Genomic DNA, 8,156 nt, shown 5'->3' with positions numbered 1-8,156 from the left:
TAGGCTAAGCTGTTCTGAAGGAGGCAACCCAACATTTTCTCCTGCTTCCCTTGGCAAGGTCACCTGACTGGAGAAAACAAAATTCCCAAAAATGAAAATTTTCTGCTGAAAAACCAACACTAGTCTGGTTTGGGAACCAGGGGGCAGCCTCCAGGCACCAGCACACCAAGCACATGGTTGGGTGACCAAGCTTGGGGGATGCTCTGCTGGTCACCGCGAGACGGCAGCAATGCCCAGCCCCTCCTCCTGGAAAGCTGAGGAGAACCCAGGAGTCCTGGCTCCCAGCCCCTCCTCCTGTATTTCCACATGGCTCCATCCAACAGCCCTGCCCGGAGTGCTTGGGAGACGAGGCCAAGGGAGAAGCAGGAGGTGAGGTGGCGCAGCGATGCTGCGAGAGGCAGGAGCACGGACCGAGACCCCGGGACACCACGAGTTCGCTGGGCCAGGACCCGGAGGGGGCGGGGCAGGGCTCTCTGGGGCGGGGCGGGGATGAGGAGTTGCCTGGAGGTAGAGGTGTCAGGTTGACCCAGGGACCCGCCTCCCACCTGGGCTGCAGAAGAGGACGGAGGGCGCCCCAGGGCAGGCTGGGAGTTGTAGTTCACATGGCACAAATCTCCTCACAGCCGGAAGTGACCAGGACGATTTGCTCAGACAACGCGCCCGCCCTCCCGGTGCACTCTGGGAAGCGTAGTTCTCTCTCTCTCTAACGCGCAGCCTCTATTGGAGGAGGGGCCATAGTTTGAATCACTTCACAAGGCCCTCCCCGCTCCCTGATTGGCGGCGGAGAGAGCGCCGGGACAGAGACTCCGGGCGCGTGGGAGTGAGGCCCCGGTTCCTCGCCCCAGAGGCTTGCTGCCCCACCTCCGGCCCAGTGGCCTTTCTGCGGCGTGACCCAAGTTGGGGTCTGAACTTCACGTGGGATCCTGGGCTGGGGCACAGGGCAGAGGCAACCTGCACAGCGAGTGAAAGGGCTTTCACCCTCTTCAGCTGGGCCTGGGGGAGCAGCAGTGGGGCTGAGCGTTTCTGGGAGCAGCCCCACAAGCAGCAGCCTGGGGTCATGCGGGCCTTTCAACCCCAACCTGCTCCCCGCAGTGTCCCCCCACTGTGACCCTCCTGCCAGCCCCGCCCCCGGCGTCCCCTCCCCACCCCTGTCTGCTCTGCCTGGCCTTCCCTTCGCCCCCCCTGCCCTCCTCCCCCTCTCAGCGCCCCGACCCACATCCTCCTCCCTGTCCCTCAGCACCCCACCCTCCTTCTCCTCCCCTCAGCGCCCCAAGGTTCTAACTGCCTCCAGCCCATGTCTCCATGGCTGGGCCCCACTCTCCCAATCCCCACTGCCCCAGTCCATCCCCCAGGGTGTGAAGGTTCCTCATCTCCAATCTCTGCTACCCTCAACCTGCCGGGTTCCCCTTTTCCAGCCACTGCATGGGTCCCCTCCCAACCCGGTCCCCACCCATCCACTCTGGGCTCTAAATCCTACATTCCCCACAATGCACCTTGCAAGCCAACCACTCACTCCTCTATCCCTAATCCCCTAGTCCCTTCCCCTGGGGTCCCCCTGGACACCCCAACCCACACTCCAGTCCCTACATACATCCCAGTAGTCACTCCATTCAATGCGTTGAGCTAGTTTCTTCAGGGACACCCATTTAGCCCCCCCAAGCTCCTCCATCCATGAGCCCCATGGACCTGTGGCCGGGAAGTGGGGAAGTCCCCACTTTTTGGGCTGGGCTGGGTGTGGAGCTTTAATCTTTCCTGGCTTTTGTGTGTGCTGAGCTCACAAAGGCTTTTTTTACCTCCCTCGGGGTGGGGGTGGTTTGGCTTGAGGGGTGAGCGTGGTTTAGTAGCCCTGTGGATGCTGCAGTGGGTGTCTGGAATGGGCGTGTGTTCATCATGCCCCTTCCTCTGCCTGCAGAAGGCTGAGTACAGAACAGGAAATCTGAGGAGCAGAGCAGGAGCTCTGGGAAGGAGGAAGAGCAATACGAAGATGGAGTCTAAGAGGAGACTTCCAGGTGACGTCTGTGCAGGGAGACATGCTGGACAGCGCACCAAGGATTGGGGAGACAGCACCAGGTCTTGAGCCCAGGGTCTCCAGATTTCTAATTGTAGCTGTGATGGCAGAATGGGAGGAGGAGTTGAAGCTGGAGCCCTGGGGTGTGGGAGTAGTGAGAAGAGGGAGTCTCGCCACCATTGTTTTTATTTTCCTCTTGTATTTGTGTTTTATACCAAGGGAAAAATCGCCAGATGGAGTCCAGCCCCAAGGTGAGATGGAAAGTGAGGCGAGAGCAGTGACAGGGTGAATCCTGTTGATGGTGGCCAAGACCTGCCCAGCTGGGATGAGAGTAGCTGTCTCTGTCGATGAGAGAGAAGTATCTGGTTTGGAAAGGACTCTGCTCACAGCCTCCACTGGCTCCAGGCAGGGACTTCCTGTTACCTGGGTGGGTTTCCAAACTAGCTGTGGCTTCAATGAGATGATGTTGCCATTTTTGAGGGCTGATCATCTCTCTGGCCAGGAGTGGTGTGTGCTCCTAGCAGAAAGTTGGATCCATGAGGTGACTCCTGTTCTGAGTTTCTTTCTTCCTCTGAGGTTTCTCTCTGTGTTGGCCAACTTACACTCAAACTCTCTCTTTAGTGTCCACACTAAGTCTGGCATCAATATGGTGATCCTGGGAAGCTTAGTCCCCAGGTTGCCTGAGGAGGGGTGAACCGCCCCAGGTCAGAACGGAGCCAGTCACAACTCCTGTGCTAATCAGTAGAGGGTTGCGCCTGTGAATAGCCCCTGCAGCATAGCCTCAGTGAGACATGATGCCGAACTTAGTGCGACACCTGATCGGCACAGCCCCTGCAGCCCAGAACTCCTGAGCTCAAGCGATTTGCCGCCTCCAGCCTCCCCAGAGCTGGGATCACAGGCACCAGCCACGGGCCCGGCTGGTTACAGGCTCTCCGCTCCAACTTCAGGCTCAGCCTGGGAGCTCTGTGCTCAGAGCTGGTGGAAGTGGAGCCTGGAACTGAGCTGATGCGCTGAGGGTTATTTGCACTGTGCGCCTACATGGAGGTGAAAACACGGGGCACAGATCTTGAGCACAACCCTCGTCCTGAGCAATGGGTGAGGGGGCTGCATAAAGAGAGATCAGCCTCCCTGGCAGGGCTGCAGTGGCTCTTCACAGGGGCAGTCCCACGGCCAATCGGTACCAGAGTTTTGAAAGCCTCCTTTCCTGGGCTGGTCTGGTTCTCTCTCTCTAGGGGACTGGCGACACCAAACTTCCCAGAAACCATCATAGCGAGGCCAACCTAAGCACAGACACATGCTCAGCACCCCGGGGTACAGCCCTGAACCCCTGCAATCAGCTACGCTCAGCTGCCACCCAACAAACGTTACACGCAGGAGCCTTCATGCCCTTAATGGCACGTGTTGGTCCCTCCCAGCGCCAGCTTCAAACTCCGCTGCTCAGTTCTAAGCTTTGGCCACACGGGGCAGCCTGGAGCTCAGCCAACGCCTCCCGTTGCTGGTTGCGCTTCGCCTCCTCGTGGCAGGTCCACACCCCGCAGGCAGATCTCTGAACTGAGCCGAACTGTTCCCCAAATCCAGCGCTTTAGCAGCAGCTTGGCGAGGAAAGCGCTGACGTCCCTGAGTAACGTAAGAGCCAGAGCGCTGTGTGGGGATCTTCTATTGGGCCCTCACCGTGGAGTCTGTCAGGCGCAAGGAGGAACCAGGAAATGTTTTCATGGCGTTTAAGGGCAGAAGGGGCCATTAGCTCAGCTAGTCTGACCCCGAATAACACAGAATTACACCATGACACGTGGTTGATCCCACAGACCTTAGACAGATCAGCTTTTCAGCCTCAGGAAGGAGGCTAAACTGGGTACCAGAGGCAGCGAACAAGGGGCCCCAAGGCAAATGGCAGGAACTGACGAGGTGAAATATGCCCAGATGATCCCAGCAGGCGACCCACCCCATGCTGCAGATTAAATCTAGAGTCGCCTCTCCTTGTGGGGCACCCTAGACCACATGATCTCTGGTGGGTGGGTGTCTCTCCCCTAGTCAGGATCTCTGGGACGTGCCTGTATAAAAGAGACTTTGATTCACTCAGGCTGGGCTGCCATCATGGAACAGACCAGGTCCTTCTGTGGAGGGTTTGCTCCTCCAAGGACGTGATCTCAGTGTGTGTGGGTGTCCCTGTCCCTTCAACCCTTAACAATCCCTGGTGCATGGGTGCGCTGGGCCCCATTACAATCCCTCTGTCTTACTCCCATGAGGGATCCGTGGATGTGGTGTTCTCCACGCTGCTGGGGGTGCTCTGGTGCCCCTGTCCTCCTGGTTAATAGTGGAGTGTGTGGTGTCCCCAGCCCGTTAAGGATCCGTGTTGTGTGGATGCCCCTGTTCTTCCTATTAAGAATGGTGCAACGGAGCATATGGTGTCCCCACCCCATGAACTAGCTCCCGTGTGTGGTCCCCCTGCCCCATCCAGGCTCTGTGGTGTGTGGGTGTCGCTGTTCCTCTTTCAAGATCCGTGTGGCAGGGGGCGTCCCACCCCAACTCAGACTCCCCAGCGTGGGTGCTCCCATCCCCTCCAGGCTCTGCGGGGTGTCTAAAAAGAGACTGTGTCTCATTGTCTTGCCCAGGCTACACTGCAGGGGTTATTCACAGGTGCGATCCCACTACTGATCAGCACAGGAGTTTTGACCTGCTCTGTTTCGACCTGGGCCGGTTCACCCTCCTTAGGCAACCTGGGGACCCCAAGCTTCCCGGGATCACCATATTGATGCTGAACTTAGTGCGGACACCCGATCAGCATAGCCCCTGCAGCCCATAACCCCTGAGCTCAAGCGATCCACCAGCTTCAGTCTCCCAGGTACTGGGATCACAGGCACCAGCCACGGGCCCGGCTGCTTTTATTGCTTTGCACCTGGAGCTTTAAACTCTGCTTGTGAGCTCTGTGCCTTGGCCAGATGGGGACAGCCTGGAACTGGGAAATGCTCCATCTCCCCCAGCCCCCATCTCATGTCGAGCTGCAGGCGCCGCGGTGGTCCCAAGTAAGATCCTGGATGTTTCGGTGCCCCCTTCCCCGCCCAGGTGTCCGGGTACCTCTGCCCCCCATACAGAATCCTGGCTGTGTGGGTGTCCGTCCCTCTGCAGAGGATCCCGGAGTGTGGATGCCCTTGTCCCCCCTACAAGATCCTGGGTGTGTGGGTGCCACTCTCCTCCCCTAGAAGATCTCTGGTCGGTGGGTCCCCAGGGTGTGAGTGCTCCCATCCCCCGATACAGGCTGGGGGGGGTATGACTGGCTCTCCCTGTCCTGCCCAGGTGGTGCTACAGCAGCTGTTCACAGGGGCAGCAACCCCACTGTCACCCTGCAGCTTTAACCTGCTCCAGGGGTGACCTGCTTCACCCTCCTGTGGGAGCCCGGGGACCCCGAACTTCCCAGAATCACCTGATTGATGCTGAGCTTAGCACAGACACTGGCTCAGCCTGGCAGGGAGCAGCCCTGAGCCCTGACAATCAGCTTCCCTCCGCCTCCTGCTGCACAGCGAGGATCCCACGCGAGAGGCTTTATGCCCAGTTTGTTCAGGAGCGCCCCAGGCTCCAGCTGTAAACTCTGCTGGCAGTCTCTAGTCTTTGGCCACACGGGGCAGCACTAACGGTCCCATCTAAACGCTGTTTGCGTTCGCCCTTCGATCCCAGATTGTAACTCGGGCAGATCTCTGAGCGCAGCCAAATCCCTCCCCAAACTGAATATTGAAGCAGAAGCTCCCGTTGGAAAGATCAGGATTTTTGCCTTTAAAAACAAGGAAAATGTCTCCAGCGAGAGACTGAAGAAGCTCAATTGATTTCATTGACTGGAGGTTAAGAGGCGATTTAATCACTGGTTTAAATACGTTTTACAAATTCCCAGAGGGGGGGATATGTGATTTGAAGTGTTCTTTAATTCACCAGACAAAGACTGAACAAGACCCCATTGGCTCGCAGTCGATGTCAGAAAATCCCAACTGGAAATGACCATTTTTTAACCCTGAGGCTAATTATCTAGTGGAACAAGCTTCGCAAGGGAGGTGGTGAATTCATCATCACTTGCAGTTTGTAAATCAAGACACCTGGTGTGTGGGTGTCCTTGTTCATGCTCGGGATCCCTGGTACATGGTGCCTCCTCCCACCAGTTCAGGATCCCCACAATGGTGCTCCCATCCCCATAAAGTCTCTGTGGGGATGGAGGGTGTCTAAAAAGAGACTGTGTCTCACTGTCTTGCCCAGGCTATGCTGCAGGGGCTATTCACAGGCGCGACCCCACTACTGATCAGCACGGGAGTTTTGACCTGCTCTGTTTCCGACCTGGGCCAGTTCACCCTCCTAGGCCAAGCTTCCCGGGATCACTATATTGATGCCGAGCTAGTGTGGACACCCGATCGGCACAACCCCGTGGCTGGGAGCTCTGGGATCCACCCACAGCAGCTGGGAGCTGTGGGGTCCATCCGTGGTGGCATGGGCCTGTGGGAGCCCTTCCGACACTGGTGGCTGAGAGCTGTGAGGCCCCCACCGGCCGACAGCTCCAGACTTGCTACCCCAGGGCTGAGGTGGAAAATGTCACTGAGATCTCTGAAAGTCACAAATTCTGTGACCCCCCTTTATATAATCTTAGCCTTAATAGTTGTTGACTGTCTCTCTCAATCTAGTGGTCTGCTCTAGCGCGGATGGGACAGGGAAGACAGAAGCTCACCCCAGCACAGGTTTGGGCAGCAATGGCTCTTGGGCTATTTGCTGTGCATGCAGAGGACTTGTCCAGGCCGGTGGAGCAGCTCAGCCAGATGAGGAGCTGGAAGAAGGAGACCTGAGCAGCCTGGACATCCCACTTTTTCTCCACAGCCACTGCCTGTCAGCAGGATTCTCCTTCTCCTCAGTGAGACCAAATCTAAGCACCTAGACAGCCGGTCTGTCCGCTGCACCCCAATCCTCATGCCTGAGCCTCCCTGCCAAGTCCTGTACCTGGCTCCAGAGAATTGTCTCACATCTCACTGGGAACTCGACTTGTACTCCAGAGAGTCTCGGCCCCACTCAGTAGAGGACCTGAGAAACACAGTGTCTGCCTTTTCCAAATCAGTGCTTGGAAAGGTTTTGCTTCTGTGACCACGTGGCCTAATGGATAAGGTGTCTGACTTCGGATCAGGCGATTGAGGGTCTGAGTCCCTTCGTGGTTGTGTTTGTGCAGTTTTACCTTTGGGCTGAACGTCCTGCTCCCTTCAGGGCTGGAACCTCTTCTGGCCGCTCAGGCCAATGCTCTGGCTTCAGCTAGAGCCCCAGGAGGAGTTGGGGGTTGGGTGTCACAAAGGCTGGGGCATGAGCCTCAGGTGCTTCCAGTCTCACCTTTGCCCTTCCTGACTTGCCAAAGAAAATGGGCGGCTGCCCGGGCTAGTGTGTGGAGCAGTTTCCCTCTTCCAAGAGTGCGCCTGTCCCTGTGCTGGAGGGGGTTGCTACATAGCACCTTGGGAGCCTGGGTGTTTCTCTGCTTCTCGCCAGCTGGGGAAAAGCCTCTTGGGGTAAAATCTCCTGTCCCACTGCCAAAGTGAGCACCTTGAGTGGGAACGGTTAGAGGCCCCACCAGGGGGGCTGGCCCTGCTTTCCTACCATCTTCTGATGTTGGCCACAGAGCATCAGCAGCTGGCTGTGGGTGGTTTTCAGTGGGGTTTGGCATGCCAGGAGCAGGGAGCAGCCTGGCTGGGTGTCTCTGTGGCTGTCTGCTGGCCACACATAGGCATGGTTCTCCCTCCTCTTGCCCTGCCCTTGGTTGCTCTGTGGCTTTTAAGCTTCCCTTGGAGCTGTCAGCACCAGCCACCTCTGTCCTAGATGCCCAGAGGAGGAGAAGTGTGTTGGGCTCCAGCCTGGGACTCTTCCTCCCTCCTGCCTTTCCCTGACTATGAAACCTGGCCCTGGCCCTCCTTCCTTTAAATGCCATGTGGGCAAGAGGAAAAGTGTGGTAGAAAGCACAAGGGCCAAACTTGTGGGCATCATAAATCCCAAACACCCAGTCAAACCATAGCCACTTTTAGACCCCATTCCAACCAAAGACCTGGCTCCAGTGGGGATGAGTCACTCAGCACAAGGTAAACAACTCATTCTTAGACAGCTGGAGATAGGAAAGCACTTGGATCTCCAGGGATTTAACCAC

The sequence above is a fragment of the Mauremys reevesii genome, linkage group 17 (genome assembly GCF_016161935.1).
Source record: "Mauremys reevesii isolate NIE-2019 linkage group 17, ASM1616193v1, whole genome shotgun sequence".
In the NCBI taxonomy this organism is placed as follows: domain Eukaryota; kingdom Metazoa; phylum Chordata; order Testudines; family Geoemydidae; genus Mauremys; species Mauremys reevesii.
This window is presented reverse-complemented; position numbering follows the sequence as displayed.